This window comes from Globicephala melas, chromosome 4, assembly GCF_963455315.2.
Source record: "Globicephala melas chromosome 4, mGloMel1.2, whole genome shotgun sequence".
NCBI lineage: Eukaryota > Metazoa > Chordata > Mammalia > Artiodactyla > Delphinidae > Globicephala > Globicephala melas.
Window position 1 is genome coordinate 126,372,801 of NC_083317.1, and position 20,051 is coordinate 126,392,851.

Here is a 20,051-nt window from a genome sequence, read left to right on the forward strand (position 1 = left end):
ACATCTCCTTCCCAACTCCCATTTATTTGTTTGTTTAGTCATTTATATTAGTGTGGACTTGTGGATTTTTATACTTTAGGTTATAATTCAATACTACTTAATTCTGTTGTTCAAAATGTTACAGCTTGGCCACTGGGAACTTTTTCAGTTGGCTTCTGTGTCCTTTTGACGTTGTTGTTGTTTTAGCACTTTCTTGTACCACAAGATGTTCAGGGCTTATCTTGTTTATTTCCTTCTTCACTCCTAGGATCAGTCATTTCTCCAAGGGGCCCTGGTTCCTTTCATTGGAGGATGGTATTTAGAAACTTAAGATCTGAGCACTGTGTGCTTATTACTACTAGGGTATCGTTGCTTCAAGGGCTTCTTGGCTGACAGAGCAAGGAAATATGTGAATATCTGAACCTGTGAATATATAATTTCTATGGATATTTCTTTTATTGTGTTTATTAGTTTTTAACTTTTAATTTTTTTGCCATGCTGCGTGGCATGCGGGGTCTTAGTTCCTCAATCAGGGATCAAACCCATGCCCCCTGCAGTGGAAGCGTGGAATCTTAACCACTTGACCACCAGGGAAGTTCCCTTGTTTTTAAAATTTTAAATAAATATTTTTAACCATCTCATTCCATGTTAAACTAAACATGAGTTTCTACTACCAACTCTAAATCATCCCAGCTTCTTGTTGCTTAACTGTGCCTGGCTTTTGGTTTTCTTAACAGTGTCTTTCACAGAACAGAAGTTTTTAATTTTAATTAGTCCAACTTACCATTTTCCCCCCAATGGATCGTACTTTGTTTTTCTTTTTCTCCTTTTAAAAAATTTTTTGGCCATGCCATGCAGCACGTGGGATCCTAGTTCCCCAACCCAGGATCGAACCTGTGCCCCCTGCATTGGAAGCACGGAGTTCTAACCACTGTACCGCCAAGGAAGTCCCTGGATCCTGCTTTTGATGTTGGCTGGAAAACTCATAGTGAAACCCAGGGTCACGTAGATTTTCTCCTGGAAGTTTCATAGTTTTGCATTTTACATCAGAAATAGCTTTTTGAGCTTCTTTTAAGTGAGAGATTTTTAGTAGTTGAATAAGTAATATATTTTGGCTTTTTTTTCTCCCTTTAATTTTTTGGATGAGATATAGATGTCAGTCTTAAGTTTCATGGTTAGAAATGGTGAAATGAAATTTTAGAACTTCTTTAGAGGTGAATAAAAAGTTCTAATAATTTCAGAATTGAATTACCATATGTCATATGGAGAAAATGAATCCATCTTTTCCCAGCCGTTACTCTGATTGAGGGTACAAGACATATACAGTAAAAATCAACATTAAGAGACAACATATAGGGCCTTCCCTGGTGGCCCAGTGATTAGGAATCCTCCTGCCAATGCAGAGGACACGGGTTCGATCCCTGGTCCAGGAAGATCCCACATGCCGTGGAGCAACTAAGCCCGTGGCCACAGCTACTGAGCCTGCACTCTGGAGCCCGTGAGCCACAACTACTGAGCCCACGCACCACAACTACTGAAGCCTGCGTGCCTAGAGCCCGTGCTCCACAAGAGAAGCCACCGCAACGAGAAGCCCACACACTGCAACAAAGAGTAGCCCCCGCTTGCCGCAAGTAGAGAAAGCCCATGCGCAGCAATGAAGACCAAACGCAGCCAAAAATAAATAAATAAATATATTAAAAATAAAAAAAGAGAGAGACAACATATAGGGTAATGTTTAATTGTGTTTTAAAAAACCCTAAAATTCTTAGGAGACCAAGGTCAATGTGAGCTAGACTAGTAAGGGAAGGCATCCTGGAAGCCAGACTTGAATTTGGTCTTGAAGGACTTGGCGATAAAACTTTCTTAATTGAGGGGTGGGACAAAATATAGATTGTAGGCAGTAAGGGAGCTAGTGGGGAAAGACAGATGGAGATAATCTTGGCTGATGAGGAAAGGAGAAAAAGGATGGAAAGAAAGCAAGGAGACACATGTGAGGTGTGTGTTTTTGCATTCAGACGTGAAAGATCCTATTGGTAGAGGGGATTGAAAATGCCCTTTCCTGTACTTGGCAGGAATCAGATGCCTCAAGTACAGGAATTAGATGCCTCAAGATGCTGGATTTTGTGGGTTTTTAAACAAATTTATTGTTTTTGAACAAGTAGTACACTCCTATGATTCAAAATTCAAAAGGAAACAAAGAGTGTACAGTGAAGTCTCCTTTCTGCCTGTCTCCCAGCTACCCAATTTGCATTCCTTGAAGCAACCAGTGATTACAAATGCATTTTTCCTAAGTGCTGTATAAGCAAATATATTCGTATTTATATATCCCCCTTCTTTTTTTTTAAAGAAACAAAAACATAGCATTCTCTAAACATGGTTCTGCACATTGCTTCCTCCCCCACACTTAATGTACCTCTACTTAATGTAATGTGTCAACTCATTCATTCCTGGGGTGCCTCTTTCTGCTGAGCATGTATAGTTATCATGTGGCTGAATGAATGAAACAGTGATAGTCCTCTGAATGTTTCTTTTCAAGTCTGAAAATCACTGAAGATTTTATAAACAAACCACTGATGTGCTTATAATTGTGTGTTAACATTTCTATCTCTTAGTCTATATAGAAACTGTTGCCCTGCTGATTGAATTAAGGAAATCCTGATTCTTTTTGTAAGGGGAAGAATCCTTTTGAAATGGGAAATGGACTTCCTAATGCTGATTTTAATACTTGCTGAGTTTTATTTTTTTTGTTGTTGTTTTTTTTTGCGGTATGCGGGCCTCTCACTGTTGTGGCCTCTCCCGTTGCAGAGCACAGGCTCCGGATGCGCAGGCTCAGCAGCCATAGCTCACGGGCCTAGCCGCTCCGTGGCATGTGGGATCCTCCAGGACCGGGGCACGAACCCGTGTCTCCTGCATCGGCAGGCGGACTCTCAACAACTACACCACCAGGGAAGCCCCTCTTTTTTTTTTTTTTTTTTTAAGAACTGGCTCTGGGGGCTTCCCTGGTAGCACAGTGGTTGAGAGTCCGCCTGCTGGTGCAGGGGACACGGGTTCAAGCCCTGGTCAGGGAAGATCCCACATGCCGCAGAGTGGCTGGGCCCGTGTGCCACAACTGCTGAGCCTGCGCTCTAGAGCCCGCGAGCCACAACTACTGAAGCCCGCACGCCTAGAGCCTGTGCTCCACAACAAGAGAAGCCACCGCAGTAAGCCCGCGCACCATAACAAAGAGTAGCCACCACTTGCCACAACTAGAGAAAGCCCCGCACACAGCAACAAAGACCCAAGGCAGCCAAAAATAAATAAATAAATAAATTTATTAAAAAAAAAAAAAGAACTGGCTCTGGAGTCAAACTGCCAAGCTTTTTTTATTTTTATTTATTTTTTTTTTTACGGTACGCGGGCCTCTCACTGCTGTGGTCTCTCCCGTTGCGCAGCACAGGCTCCAGACATGCAGGCTCAGCGGCCATGGCCCACGGGCCCAGCCGCTCCGCGGCATGCAGGATCCTCCCGGACCGGGGCACGAACCCACGTCCCCCGCATCGGCAGGCGGACTCTCAACCACTGCGCGACCAGGGAAGCCCCAAGCTTTTTAAAAAAAAATTTATTAAATTAATATTTTTTTGGCTGCGTTGGGTCTTAGTTGCGGCACTCAGGATCTTTTGTGGTGGTGGGCGGGCTTCTCTCTAGTTGTGGCGCGCGGGCTCCAGAGCGCGTGGGCTCTGTAGTTTGCGGTACACAGGCTCTCTAGTTGAGGTGCATGAGCTCAGTAGTGTGGTGCGCGGGCTTAGTTGCCCCGCGGCATGTGGGATCTTAGTTCCGTGACCAGGGATTGAACCCGCATCACTTGCATTGTAAGACGTATTCTTTACCACTGGACTACCAGGCAAGTCCCCTTACTGAGTTTTCTAAAGGCTGGTGCTCAAAGTATGCTAGGAAAGAAATTGCAGAAATTAAGAATTCTTAAGGAATTGTGTGTCATGCATTTAATGACCAGATTTTAGCTAATTTTATAGAGATGTTCTCAACAGTTGGTGAGAATATCAAATGAGAATAATAATCATTGTTGTATCCACTTAATTTAAAGGCCGTATGAGGCTTTTCTTTTTTTGAGGAGGGGGCGCGTCAGGTGGCAAGCGGGATCTTAGTTGCCCGACCAGGGATTGAACCCATGTGCCCTGCATTGGGAACTTGGAGTCTTAACCACTGAACCGCCAGGGAAGTCCCTGAGGCTTTTTGAATAGGTCACATAATAAATAAATAAAAATGAGAATGTAGTGAAATTGTAGTGAACATAATGGATAATAGTTTCTCTCCCCTTCAGAAAAAAAGCCTGTTTTTTTTCCCTTTTTTTTTTTTTTGGCCATGCCATGTGGCTTGCAGGATCTTAGTTCCCCAGACAGCGATTGAACCCAGGCCATGGCAGTGAAAGCGCTGAGTCCTAACCAGTGGACCACCAGGGGACTCCTGGAAAAGTCTGTTTTCTAAACTATGCCATTATTATTGTTCTGTGAACCTTGTTCTAAGAGTATGCCAAAGTGAATGTCTTTGTGTGGTACCATATTTACGGGTTGTGGTTCCAGTGAAAAATATGTCGTGATTTTAACTACTAAAAGTTTAAGTGATCTGCTTTTATAAAACATAATAGGAACTGGGAAATTATTTTAATGACTATTTTCTAAAATATTCACATGGCTTTTTCTCTTTAAGAGGTCAAGTAATTTGTCTAGAAAATGTGGTAACAGTATTAACCTGTGTTGTAAGTGATTTAACAGTAATTGAATGCTTTGCTAATATGATGTGGAATACTAGTGAGCTGACTCTGGTCAAAATTCAGACCTTTGGAATGTCAGATTTGTTATTCCAAGAGGTTGGGGCTTTCCTAGGCATGCAAGGTAGAGACTTCCTGAAAATTATGGCAGAGAGACTCTGCATTTTAGAGCTTTATTTTACAGTTGAGAATGGAGACCTAGAGAAGGAGGCCGCCACCTCTAGGGTGTGCAGGCTGCAGTGGCTTCCCTAGGGCCACAGGCTCCTTTAGCTCTGCATTGAATTTACCCTTCATGCTTGAGAATTGTTCCAAGAGCTTTTCTCATCGACTTGGTTAGTGTGACATCCCACCCTAACCCCATCCCAGGCCTTACTTTAAAAGGATTTCTTTTTCCCTGGCACAGGTACTTCTTCAGATACCCAGTTAATGAACAAACCTAGAGATATTGGTTGAGCATTGAGGTATTGGGCTAGGTATAAGTGAGAGAGGCAAATATGTGTCCTATCTTCAATGATGTTATGATGTTGTTTAATTGGATTGGGAGGGTGATGTTCATTCATAGAAATGTAAGGAGGCATTGATTTGAAATCAAACAATGCAAATAAAGACAGGAAAATATGTTTTTCATATTCTAATTTGGTTGACAAAATTTTAAGAAATTCATAAGCTGGGAATGCCTGTTTGATCCTTAGTCATCCATCACTGGCACTCTCCCTACCTTGACAGCAACCCCCCCTCCCCTATTTTTTTTTTAAACAGTGTTTTAATTGTCTTGTTGCAGAGGTGATACTTTTATTTCGTCAGAAGGCTGGAGCAGTGGGTGTTTGTTTATAGTCTAAGATGCTTTTTAGGATGTTCTTTTCTTTTTCCCTCAGGGCTGAACTTTGTAAAGTCTAATCTAGTATGATTATGCCAGGTCTGAATGTATCCTTTATTCTACTTCTAGCATTGTTGTCAATTTATCATAAGATTTTTCTTTTATACATTTCTGTTAGCTGAAGAGTTGGCCATGGAAAATCTGCTTCATTCACATATACCTTTATCTATTAGAGTGTGTGAATATTTTCCTATATTTACCATTTATTCATGGAATGTTTATTGAGAAGATATATGCTCTATGCTCTATGAGGCACTGGGGATGCAAAGTTGAAGAAAGCTCATGGCTTGAAGGAACTTTAAGAGAGACAGACAAATGAACAGATAATTCTAATACTGTGTGTTACATGCAAATAGAGCCTCTTCACGGTATTATGGGAGGCATAGAATGGAGCAGTGATGATTTCCAATAAACAAACAAAGAAACAAACAAAAAGAATGGAGCAGTGGTTCTCAAAGTACAGTCTGGGGACCTCTGGAGGTCCCTGAGCTCTTTCTCAGAGATCTGCAAGGTCAAAGCTATTTTCATAACTTAAGACATTATTTGCTTTTCTTTTGCCCTTATTTGTTTACCAGTATACGATGGAGATTGCCAGAGGCAATATAAATTGTGTTATCTCAATAGACTGGGTGCAAAGCAGAGATGAGAATCTAGCTGTCTTCTATTAAGGCAGACGTTAAGATTTGCAGAAGTGTAAAATTGTATCACTCTTCTCACGAAAGGTTTTCTTTGAAAAAAGTGGTTTTTAAAACTAAAATATGTTTAAAAATAAAATGTTTTTAAGTAAACATTTTATAGGTTTACTATTTTTTACATGAATAAAAATTTAAAATCCTTGGTTTTAATTTCAAATTCAGTAAATATTGATAGATATAACCTACATAGACAAGAGCTTTTGAGTCCTCAGTAATTTTTTTTTTTTTTTTGCGGTACGCGGGCCTCTCACTGCTGTGGCCTCTCCCGTTGCGGAGCACAGGCTCCGGACGCACAGGCTCAGCGGCCATGGCTCACGGGCCCAGCCGCTCCGCGGCATGTGGGATCTTCCCGGACCGGGGCACGAACCCGTGTCCCCTGCATCGGCAGGCGGACTCTCAACCACTGCGCCACCAGGGAAGCCTCTCAGTAATTTTTAAGAGTGTGAAGGGAAGCTGAAACCAAAAAGTTTAAGAACCACTGGAATAGAAATTTCTAAACTGGTCTTCAGGAGAGAGGTGGGCAAGGAAATATTCCTGTGGGAGGTGATACCAGGGCTTAGTCACAGGTGTTTAAAAATCTGCCAGCTGTAATGTAAAGAGGGAGGGAGTTTCAGAAAATAGGTAGGAAGAGGTGGATCACAGAAGGCCTTGTATGCCAGACTGAGAAGTTTGTTTCTTCTCCCAGAGTCAGAAATAATAGTTTCTAAAATATGTTAATTTCTAACCTTACATATGAAGTGCTATTGGAAGCTATTTTACTATATATGTATTTTTAAATATAAGGAGGTTAGAAGATTGTGTTTTTGATTTTATTTGCTAAATTGGCTGTCAGCATTTTGTATATCAAGGGTGTTCTTTGCTTACAATACTATTTAACATTGACAACAGATGAATAATCCGTGACTTCAAGTCCTTAAAGAAATTATTGTATTTCCTATAAAATGTGGGTTTCAGGTAACCATTTGTCAGTGATACCAAATTCTTTTAAACTGTTCTTAATATGTCAATTATGGTTGTAAGTTCTGACAGACTTTCTTTTGAACCTAGAGATTAAGTTAATAAGAAAACTCAGAGCCGAATGTTCAAATAGAGGGCCAATGAGAAAATATTAGAAAAGCATATATCTGATAAGGAATATATATAATAATATAAAGAACATTTACAACTCAATAATAAAAATTTAAATAATCCAACTTAAAAATAGGGAAACTGGTTTGAATAAATGTTTTTCCAAGGAAGATATATAAAAATGGCTAATAAGCACATGAACAATTGCTCAACATTATCAGTCATTAGGGAAATGTAAATTGAAACCATAATGAGATGTGCTTCACATTACAAGTATGGCTATAATCAAAAGATGGGCAGTAACCAATGTTGCATGTGGATTTGGAATCCTCATACATTGCTGGTTGGATTGTAAAGTAGCGCATCTGTTTTGGTAAAGCAGTTTGTCAGTTCCTTAAAATGTTAAACAGAATTACCATATGACACGGCAATTCCACTGCTAGGTTTATAGCCAAGAGAATTGAAACACATGTTCATACAAAAACTTGTACATGAGTGTTCAAAGCAGTCTTATTCATAATAGCCAAAAAGTGGAAACAACCCAAATGTCCACAGCTAATGAATGGATAAGCAAAATGCATTTTATCCATACAGTGGAATAGTATTCAGTCTTAAAAAGGAATGCAATTCTTATACATGCTGCAGTATCGATGTTCCTTGAAAACATTATGCTAAGTCAAAGAAGCCAGTCACAGAAGACTATGTATTGTATGATTCCATTTATATAAAATGTCCAGAATAGGCAATTCCATGGAGAAATATTTGAAACAATTTCAGACTTAATAGAAAAGTTTAAAAAATAATAGAGAGTTAAAGTTACATGGATTACAAGCTATCCTCAAGACTTTTCGTATTTTCCTGTGGAAGAAAAAAACATGTAAATAATAAATGAGAATTGCAAGTACTGTTAAGTATTATGAAGGTAGTAAAGTGGTAGGGAATGAACCAGGTTACAATCTTAATTGTGGTGGTACACAGGAAACTTCTTAGAAGAGGTAACTTTTGAATTGAGACATGGATGTTAGAAGGTGGTAGATGACCTGGGGCAGAACATTCTAAACTGAAAGAATAGCAAGTACAAAAGCACTAAGTTAGGAACAAAGTAAGTGTGAGAGGAACAAAAAGCAAATCATTATGACTAGAAAGAAGTCAGTGAGGAAGAATGGAAGATGAGGTCAGAGGTAGACAAGTACCAGATCATAAAAGGTCTTTGTAGTGCATAGTTGCAACTCAGGTAGGGTTACAGTGGGAAGTTTTGTAAGGTTTTTAAGCAAACAATCGGAGTAATCTGATTTCTGCTCTGTGAGGTACATTGTAGTTACTCTGACACAGATAAACTGTAGAGCAGCTAGAGTGGAGACAGAGAGACTGATTAGGAGGGTGCTGAAGCAGAACAGCCCAGAAATGCTGATAGTGGCTTTGACCAACGGTCCCCAACCTTTTTGGCACCAGGGACCGGTTACATGGAAGACAATTTTTCCACAGACGGTTGGGGAAGGGGGTGGTTTCAGGATGATTCAAGCACATTACATTTATTGTGCACTTTATTTCTATTATTATTACATTGTAATATATAATGAAGTAATTATACAACTCACCATAATGCAGAATCAGTGGGGCCTTGAGCTTGTTTTCACTTACCACTCACTGATAGGGTTTTGATATGAATCTGCAAAGCAATTGATTTATTATGGTCTCTGTGCAGTCAGACCTCTCTCTAATGATAGTCTGTATTTGCAGCCACTCCCCAGCACTAGCATCACTGCCTCAGCCCCACCTCAGATCATCAGGCATTAGATTCTCATAAGGAGCACGCAGCCTAGATCCGTCGCTTGCGCAGTTCATAGTAGGGTTCGCTCTCCCATGAGAATCTAATGCTGCTGCTGATCTGACAGGAGGTGGAGCTCATGTGGTAATGCGAGCGATGGGGAGCGGCTCTAAATACAGATGAAGCTTTGCTTGCTTGCCCGCCTGCCACTGTGCAGCCCAGTTCCTAACAGAGCATGGAGTGGTACCGGTCCATGGCCTGGGGGTTGGGGACCCCTGGCTTAGACTGAGGCTGTGTCAGGGACAGTGGGAGTGTTGGTTGAGTTTGATATGTTTTGGCTGGTAGAGCCAGTTTTTTTTGTTTTTTTGTCTGAGATGTTGTTTGAGGGGAAGCAGAACAGGAGGATATCAATAGTTTACACTGTTAAAATATTGGAAACAATCTAAATACCCATAAACAGTGGTATATCTACACAGTGAAGTAGAGTCCAGATGTAAAAAAAGAATCAGGAAGATCTCTGTGAACTGATACAAAGTAATTTCCAGGATTGTTAAAGAAAAAAAGCAGAGTACAAAAGAATAACTATCTTTTATGTTAACTAGGTTAACTAGGATGTATTTAAAAGGCATCCTTAAAGTTTACTTTTCTCCTTGTTTGCCAGCTTTTGCCAGTATTTGATAAAATTTGAAAACCCATTTTGAATTGTAAACACCTGTCTGTCGCACAATTCTTAGGTGTATTTGAATAGTTGATTATTCTGTTCTCTGCGTCCTTTTCCTCAAGCCACATGGGACAGCCCTTATTGGAATGTCTGTATCAGTTAGTGTTTGAGACTCTGGGAGAAATGCTTGGTCCCTATAACGCTGTCTACCTTCTTAGAAAATGTTATATATACTTATTTCTTGTTATCATTATATCTCATAATTTCTTTAAAACAAAAAATGAACAAAAGTTCATAAAAATTTAGCATTCCAACAGCAGCTGTTTTTCTACTTTATTACCATTTTTTTTGTCGGGGGGGGAATGCCATGTGGCATGTAGGATCCTAGTTCCCTGACCAGGGATCCAACCTGTGCTCCCTGCTATGGAAGCATGGATTCTTAACCACTGGACAGCTGGGGAAGTCCCTTTATTAACTTTTAGTAGACATACTTAACTTTTTATTGATTGATTGATTGATTGATTGTGGTACGCAGGCCTCTCACCATTGTGGCCTCTCCCGTTGCGGAGCACAGGCTCCGGACGCACAGGCTCAGTGGCCATGGCTCACGGGCCCAGCCGCTCCGTGGCATGTGGGATCTTCCCGGACCGGGGCACGAACCCGTGTCCCCTGCATCGGCAGGCGGACTCTCAACCACTGCGCCACCAGGGAAGCCCTAGTAGACATACTTAACTTTTTACATAGGTTTATGTAACACTTCTAAAGTGATTGAGATGTTTTCTTAATATTTTCAGTGATTCTATATGTATGAAAGCTTTACATCTAAGATACTGATACATTTCAGTAAGGAAAAGTGTTATTGGAGTTGCTGTTTTCTTCAAAACAGGGACTGAATGAAGTAAAATGCCTTTGGGGTTAAGCAGAACATTAAGTGGGATTTTAGCTACACGTGTAGTTTCTTTAATTCATTCAGTGAACATTTTTGATTACCTGCCCTAATCAAAGGCATTTTGCAGGTACTTGGATTGTAAATATGAATATGACTCTCTACTTGCTCTGAGGGGTCCACAGTCCTGCAGGGGAGATAAGCAAACTAATATTTGTAATGCACTATAATAAATGAGTTACATACAAGTCATAGCAGGATCCCATGGGAGTAAGCCTTGGGGGATCAGAAAGGGCTCTAGAGAAAATGCCACCTGAACTGGTGTAGGTGCGTAGGAGCTGGCCTGATGGACAGACAGCAGCATCTGCACAGAGGCTTGCACCCCAAACTCTCTCATACTTAATCTTGTCGTTACCAGAATTTAGTCAAATAGTGTCTTGCATTTTAGGTAAATGAGAGATGAATGATATAATTCAGTATGGAGGACAATTCAGTATAGGGATTATCTCATTGTTTTAGTTTAAGGAGGAGATACTATTGGCGGCAAACACTAGATGCCTCCCTTTTGTACATTCCCTTATTTATTAGACCATGATTTAGTTATTAGGGTGAATTACTGGTGACTAGAAAAGACTAACCCCTGGACTTACCAGGTGAGAGTGTGAGAATCCTTAGGTGAGGCTTTTGTTCAGAAGAGACATGAGGCTTTATATAACTGTTAGGGGAGAGGAGGTTGACCCTGACTCTGAGAGAAGCAAAATGGAATTTTGGAGGAAACATACTTTCTCAAGGAAAGTAGTATTAGAGATCTTGGGCTGATGACTTAGGCCAGATAGATGTGTTCACACTACAGACTTCAGTGAGATGGATAATGTTGTTGCCTCAGTTACAGAGACAGTAAAAGAATAGTTTTTGTCATTGTGTGTGTATGTTGATAGTATTTGGACCCTATTTTGGTTTATTAATTTACTAATCTATGTATAATAGTAATAGATTCCCATGGGATTAAAAACCTTTTCAATATAAGAAAGTTAAACAGTAGAAACTTTCCCACCTCTAGCCCTCAGCCACCCTGTTCCTATTTACTGCATTCCTCCAACACTCCACTCTGTCCCGGAAACTATTTATTATCCTCTTAGGGATTCTTCTAGAGTTTCTTTACATAAATAAAGGCAATAAAAGTACAGACACTTTTTTCTATCCAAAAAACTCACCAACTCCAAAGGTAGCGTATTATACCCGTTGTTCTGCAGATTGGTCTTCTTACCCTCCCCTTTGTACATTGTGTTTTTTACTTAACAGTGGAGATCTTTACCAAAGATCTTTCCATAGAGTATATAGTTTTGTTTTGTTTTTTAACTTGTATGATTTCCCTTTGGATAATTTATTTAACCAATTCCCTGTTGGTAGACGTTTGGCTTGTTTCTGGTTTTTTATTATTGTAACAGTATTGCAGTGAACTACCTTGTACATATGGCATTTTGCCCATATGCAAGTATATAATTATGGAATAAATTCAGATGTGGTATTACTAATAAAAGGCCATATATCTTTGTAATTTTAATAGATATTGCTAAATTGCCCTTATGTTTGGACCCTGACTCTCCCACCAATGAAAAGAGATAATGTGTGTTTCTCTCCCCCTTCCCCAGCTTTATTGAGATTTAATTGACATATAAGATCGTGTAAATTTAAGGTGTACAGTGTAATGATTTGATACAGGTATATATTGCAAAATATTTACCACAATAAGGTTACATAATTCACATACTTACCATTATGTTGTTGTTATGCTGGATGACGTGTATTTCTTCACAGCCTTGCCAACAATGTACCATGGTAAACAGGTTGAAAATTGTGTAGTTTTAATTTGCATTTTTCTAATGTGTGAGGTCCGGAGTCTGTCCATATTTTTAAGACTCCCCCCCCCCACCGTGTTCTGTGAACTTAACTATTTCATGGGGTTTTTGAAGCAGAAATTGTTATCCTTATTTATACTTTTTTTTTTCTAATTCAAGTGTAACATATGTACAGCAGAGTGTATAAATCTTAAGGGTGTAGTGAGGTGGATTTTTTTATAAGCCTCTGACACTCATTCTGGATGCTTTTTGGTGATTTTTACCAAAAGATGTCAACAAAGATTTCAGACTACAGCCAGGATATATATTCTTTTTTCAAATGGTCCTTACATGGTTTGTGTACTAAAATATTAAAGGTTGTAGTTGTCTTATTAGGACATCAGGAAAAAGAATCAAGTTCACATGAGGCATTCCTGCTACCTGATAGTGACTGTAAGATGCATTTCTATATCAAAGGTGTTAAAATGTGGAAAACACTTCATCTTAAAAATAATGAAATATGTTAGATAATGCCAGATTGATTTTTCCTTAGAGGTCATACTAATTTACACTGTCACTAGGAAGGTAAAATGTTTTGGTTATTCCACATAATCTCAAACAGTTGATACTGTCAGATCTTTTTGTCAGTCTAACAAATGCGATATAGTGGTTCACTGTGTTTTTTCTTTTAACTTTTTTCAGTGAAGTATAACACATACAGTAAATGGCAAAAAATCATCAATATATAGTATCATGATTTATCACAAAGTAAACAGATCCATGTATGTAACCATCACCAAGAAGTAGAACGCTGCCAGGAGACCAGAAACTCTGCTTTTGTGTACCACCTCCCACCCCACTCACTTCTGCTTGCTTCCTTCCCAGGGGTAGTCACTATTCTGACAGCTAACGCCCTAGCATTAGTTTTGCCCATTAGTTTTTGCCCTATATTGTGTCAAATTGGTTATTATTTTTTGCTTTCCTTTTCTCTTTTCCCTTTTAAATAGATATTATTTTTTTACAGCAGTTTTAGTTTTACAGTATAATGGGGCAGGAAGCACATAGAGTTCCCATTTATCCCAGCCCCCCCCACCCCAGCCTCCTCAGCTGTCAACATCCTGTACCAGCAAATTGGTTATTTTTGAGTTGACTAATTACCTTACTTTTGGGAAAGTAAACAGTCTGATACACTTTGACATCATTCTAAAATTTGTTTTATAACATTCCTTTCACTTTAAAAGCATATTATTGACCTTATTTCAAAAGAAAAGAAGCCAAGACTAGAATTAAATTATTTGCTTCCTAGCCAAATTTTATTTTGAAGGTTCCAAATGAAAAAGATTTTCAGCTTTAATAACAACAATCATGCTCTCCTTTGATTCCTGCTAATTTAATGAAACTTGAAGATTTTTCAGCCTTTTCTCCCTTTTTTTTAAACGTAAAATGTTCTAACCAGATGGTTGAAATTTTTTATTAAAATTTCTGACTTGGAGTATTACTGACAAATGTAAACAATTCCAGACTTGGCATGTGGCACAAGTTCCAGTCCAATTTGGTTTTTTAAAATTAATTAATTTGTTTGGCTGCGTTGGTCTTAGTTGCGGCACGTGGGAGGTGTGTGGGCTCTTTGTTGTGGTGAATGGGCAGCAGAGCACGCGGGCTCAGTAGTTGCAGCGCGCCGGCTTAGTTGCCCTGCGGCATGTGGGATCTTAGTTCCCTGACCAGGGATCCAATCTGCGTCCCCTGCATTGGAAAGGCGGATTCTTAACCACTGGACCACCAGGGAAGTCCCTCCAATCCAATCTGAGTGGGTTTGCCCAGAAATGAATTCAATGATAATGATTAGGACGCTACTATCACAAAGGTCATAAAGTCCTGAAATGTTGTTTGTGAAGAATGGGGCATAATGGCTGAGAGGAGAGAGCTGTGAGCTCACTGATCCTTGGAAAGCACTCATGAATTAGGGCTCAGATGAAAAGGCAAAGCCATAAAGTTTTATGAAGGCTATAGGATTTTCTCAGTGAACCAGAAAACTGACTCAAAAAATGATTGATATTTTTGACTACATTAAAATTAATGTCCATCTAAAAACACCGTAAGGAAGATGAAAAGATAAACCACAAACTTGGGAGGAAAATTGTAATATATGTAATAGAGAATTAGTGTCCTGAACAGGGCCACCTTTATGGATGTACAACCTGTGCAGTCATACAGGGCCCCACACGTATTTTAACGCTAAGCTGTTACTGTCTTGAAATTAATTTTTGAATAAGTGGCCCTGCTTTTTTATTTTGTACTGGGCACTGCAAATTATGTAGCCAGTCCTGGTCCTGAATATACAAAGCATATTATTTCATAAGAAAAAGACAATCCAATAAAATTGCCTAAAAACTGTGAACAAAGGAATGCAGAAACAAACATGGATCATTAATAAACTTGTGAAAAGGTCTTCAACCTTATTAGATCTTCAACCTAATCAAGTACAAACAGATTACAGTGTGATGCCATTTTATGTGTTCTGTATTGCTACAAATTAAGAAATCTGACTCTACCAGGTACTGGAGAAGGTGTGTTAGTGATTCATATACTGCTGGAGAATTGGTAAGGTGATTCAGTTGAAGACATGTTGGCATTTTTGGTAAACTTGGGAATTTGGATGTCCTATGTATAACTCACCAATTTTCCACTTCTGGGTTTGAAGCCTAACCCTTAAGAAATTCTTCTGTAAGTGTACCTGGAGACTTGTATAGTAATGTTGATAAAAGCAGAAAACTAAACCATCCAAATGTTTGTCAACAGAGTAGATAAATACACTGTGGCATATTTATATAGTGAAATACCATATAGAGCAATGAAAATGTAACATGGATAAAGCTTAGAAAAATATTGAGTGAAAAAATTCAAGTCCCCGAAGACTTGGTATGCTGTGATAACTTAGCATACCAAGTTATCAAGCTGAAAAAGGGAGCAGGGGATACAGAACTAAACAAAATATTGTTTAATGACATAATACATATGTGACAAAGTATGTTTTAAAAAGTAGTGGAATAATAAATATTTAGGATAAAGGTTGGGAGGAGAGGAGCATGTAGGTAATGCTACTGATGTTCTTATGTGGCGTGGTGATTTACAATTTACAGTGTTCATCTTAATGCTTGCTTACATTCATCTTTCCATATATTTTGTGTGTGTCAAATATTACATTAAAGAAGAAAAGGGGAAAAATGAAATAAGCTGCTCATGGTTAGCAGCTTATGATCCAGTTGGAGGAATGGGTTGGGAAATAGAAAGAAAACTAGCATATTACAGAAAAATTTCCAAGAAAGAGGAGGTAATCTACATAAGAGAATCCAGATAGTTGCACAGGACGTCCACTTAACTCCCTTTCAGCTGTAACGTTCTGTAACTTAAATATTGTGATTCATGTGTTTTCTATATTTTCCCCATATTTAAAAATACAGTTATAAGCAATTATGTCATATAAGTAGTAAAATTATTTTTAATTTAGTCCATTTAGGTGTTAATATCTTTTATCTTCACCCTTTTTGGCAGCGTATCTTCTAATCTGAAAAAGTCTTCCATGAAAACTTCACTTTTAAAAAATAAGTAATGCCATCTGTTTTCCTAAAAGACTGAAATGGGGGCTATCATTTCAAGGTAAGTATCCAATTTCGTATCTGTAATTACTTACATCATTTTTTTCAGAAGTTAAGTATAGAAGGAAGATGTGAATCTTGCTTAGATCCTAAATCTTTTAGTTATTCTGGGGTGGGGATGGGAGGGAAGTCCTAGGCCTTGTTTTAAGATACTCAGGTACTTAGGATTATGTTTACCACAGATTAAACCCAACTTCATGAAGGAGAGAGGAGAGGTCAGTAGTGTTTAAAGCTTTTTAGAGAGGTTGAAAACTGAGAGCCTTTTGGATTTGGCAGTTAGGAGGTCATTACTGACCCCAGCAGAGGCCATTTCAGGACAATGTTTGTGGCTGAAAATAAGTTTGCAGTAGAGTAAAGAGTGAAGAGAAGGTGATAAAGTGAATATTTTAGCTCTAAAGTGATTTATTAAACCAATATATGGTATGTACTTAGGATGCAGCAGTCATTTCCCCAAGCACTGGAGTTATAGTGTGACAATATATATCTTTGTTTAAACCTCTTGTAGATAATTTAATGCCCAAATATTTTTTCTCCAACTTTATTTAGATATAATTGACGTAAAACATTGTGTAATTGCTGAACTATCTTATGCCATTTTTTACTCTTGTCTTCTGTATGATAAATTACATGGTCTACCCTAGTTATACTGTTAACGAGGGCAGATATTCCCTGCCAGGGGAATGTTAACTTGTGTGTCAGACTGGGCTGATAGTCTAGCAGGCAAGTTAGGTGCTTAGCGGCACTTGTCACTGTGATAAGTGATGCAAAAGTGAAATAATGACTACCTGAATGAGTGGTGGGAGTGGAAGCTGGTTGTCTGTGAGTTCATTTGGCAGGATAGATTTCAAAGGCAGATTTGGCAGGGAATATGGAAGAAAGAAATCATATATATGAATCCAAGATTTTGAGTGGCTAGAAGTATGATGGTACCATAACATAAGTAAGGAAACCGCAAGGAAAGACTGGTTATTAGGGGGCAAGTAGATGGGACTATAACATATGAATTCTGTGAGACACATTTTGATTTTGGAGGTACAGGTAGAACTTTCAGAATATCTCCTTAAATGTGGAAATATGAGACTAAAATTTAGAAAAAAGATAATTTACGGCCCGAAGATACAGATTTTGGAGCAATTCACATAGAGTTTAAGCTGTGGAAGTAGATAACATTTCCAGTATCCTAGCGGAGAGAAAAAGGTAAAGCACAGAACTTTAAATGTTGTTAAAAAGAATCAGTAGAGGAAAAATAAGAGGAAAGGTATGAAGATATTGTGTCTTTCTTTGAAGCATAATAAAGAATTTCAAGGAGAGGTTCTTGAGAGGGATGAGATGCTTAGAAAGATTAAGAATTTTAATACCCTAGAAGTACATTAAATTTAATTAAATTCAAGAACCCCTCTAGGGCATTAATATAACCTAATAATAATTATTAGGTTCATTATGTAGTAAAATAAGATAATAATTAAGAGTTTCTTGATAACTGAGAGAACAGATTGAGTAGACCAGGATGAATTATAAGAGGTTAAGTAAGTGGTTTTACAAAATACAAAAAAGCATGAAGTATAAAATAGAATGTTTTTCAAGAAGTTTGTGCAGGAAATGAGACAGTGATCATTTTGAAGAGTTAGCCACATAGAAGATATTTTAGCATTAGCACTTGGTATATTTTACGTGAAAGGGAATGATCCATCAGAGTAGTTTAAATATGTAGAATAGTTTAAATATTAGAGTGATTAATTGCCTGAAGGAGGTAAGAAGGTTTGAGATCAAGGACCTGGGCAAAGGGTTTAACTCTTACGAAAGAGTAGCAGCCATTCTGCTTAGAAACCAGAGGAAGGGAAGAGAGGATGAATCAAGGAGTTTTTAGGCAAAGAGGAAGAAAACTGTAGAATTTCTTATCCTGCTTTTCAAAATAAGATGGGGATTGAGGTTATCTACAAGGCAAATCGTTAATCAGTGGTGGGGTTGGGATTCTGGAAGGAGAAAACATTTAGGAAAAATGTTATAGGGTAATTTCCAACTTCAGCAGATATTCATTGAACACCTGCTTTGTGCCAGGTGTGTTTTTATTTATTTATTTTGTTGAGTTGGGTCTTAGTTGCAGCTCGCTGGCTCCTTAGTTGTGGCATGTGAACTCTTAGTTGCGGCATGCATGTGGGATCTAGTTCCCGGACCAGGAATTGAAGCCGGGCTGCCTGCATTGGGAGCGTGGAGTCTTAACCACTGCGCCACCAGGAAAGTCCTGATAAGTTTTCTCATGCAGCCGATCGTTGAAACGAACAATAAAAATACCAAATTGTAATGTGATCTGAGGAGGGCAGTTGATAAAGTGACTTATTGGCTACTTCTGAGGAGGTGACTTTAAGGTAAGGTATGAAGCACAAGGATTCAGTCACTTGAAAATAAAGCTAGCATGAAAATCTCAAGGTAGAAATGAGCTTGATGTATTTGAAGAATGGAAAGAAAGCCAGTGTTCTGGAACAGAGTGGATGAGAACCATAGAGTCATGAGATGAAGTTAAAGAAGTAGGCAGGGCCAGGCCATGTTGGTTCTTATGGCCATGGTAAAGAGTTTAGACTCAAGGAAACCTTTTAAGGAAAGGTTTTACACAGAAAAGTGTCATGATATGATACATGTTTTAAAGATTCCTCTGGCCGCTTTATTAAAGATGGACTATAGGAGTACAGGAAAAGCAAGGAGGTCAGTTAAGAGACTGTTAGAATTGACCAGGTCAGAGACCATGGTGGAGGAACTTAATATGATCACCAGGATAGGATAGAAAGGATTGTTGACCAATCATAAAGGCTAGTTCAACATAAACAACTTGACATGGCAGGCAGTGTGAATTTAGCTAGCATAACCTTTAAGATGGAAATGAGAAATTTGGCATTGGTGGTTGGAATAACTGTCTATGGAGATATAGGCTTGGTAAAAGGTAATGCACAAGGGATTGGAGGCCATGATTGGTTCAACACATATTTATTGAATAATATATTCACCTCCTAATATACCAAGAACTGTGCTAGCTGCTGGGGTTATAACAGTCACCAAAAACAGAGGCTCCTTTCTCATGGAATTGATGTTCTAATGAGGGTGGGGAAGATAAACAGTAAGTAAATATATACTGTGTTGGATGGTAATCAGTACCATTAAAAATATATTAGGGAAATGTATTAGGGAAAGGTAGATATTGATGGGGGAAGGGTAGGCTTACTGTTTTATAAGGTGTGATTAGGAAAACTCTCTCTAATTAGTTGACATTTGGGCTCACAGCTCTAAGTGAAGTTAAGGGAGCAGACCAGGTAGATATTTGACTTAGGGGTGGGGGAGCTGAGGGTGGACTGTACTTGATGTGTTCTAGGAGCAGTAAGAGGGCCAGCGTGACTGGAATGGAGTAAGTGAGGCAGGAGGAAGTAGAAGCTGACATTGTGAAGGTAGAAGAGCTAGAGTCAGGTTGTAGACTTTGGGTTTTCTTCTTTTTGATGGTGGAGGTGCAGATCCAGGGATGAGGATACAGGAGGGGTGAAAGGCAAGGCTATGGCTGAGCAGTGTAGCTTGTGGCTAACCGTGAGGCCAGATGTTTGAAGTGTCTGAGGCAATGATAAGAGAAGGGGATGTACAATAAAACAGATTTTTTAATCTCACAAGGAAGTAGGAAGAGTAGAGAGAAAGGTGGATTGGATGCATGAAGGCCTTGTAGTTCCTGATAATTAAGTTTATTTTGATTTGGGTTTTTTTTAATTAATTAATTTTTTAAAATATCTATCTATCTATCTATCTGGCTATCTGGCTGCGCCGGGTCTTAGTTGCAGCATGCGGGATCTTTTACTTGAAGCATGCGGGATCTAGTTCCCCGAT

At 38.9% G+C, this 20,051-nt stretch overlaps 1 protein-coding gene across 3 annotated transcripts in view; it reads left to right on the plus strand.

The window, feature by feature from the left end:
* Positions 1 to 20,051, plus strand: part of PIK3CB (phosphatidylinositol-4,5-bisphosphate 3-kinase catalytic subunit beta) — a 192,377-nt gene that overhangs the window by 30,583 nt on the left and 141,743 nt on the right. For 2 of the 3 annotated variants that reach the window (XM_030873374.3, XM_060298553.2), the window contains exon 2: positions 16,090 to 16,194. The exons of the other annotated variant lie outside the window; for it this stretch is intronic. The gene's annotated coding sequence lies outside the window, so the exon portion shown is untranslated. The remainder of the gene's footprint in view (positions 1 to 16,089; positions 16,195 to 20,051) is intronic. 3 annotated transcript variants of the gene reach the window in all.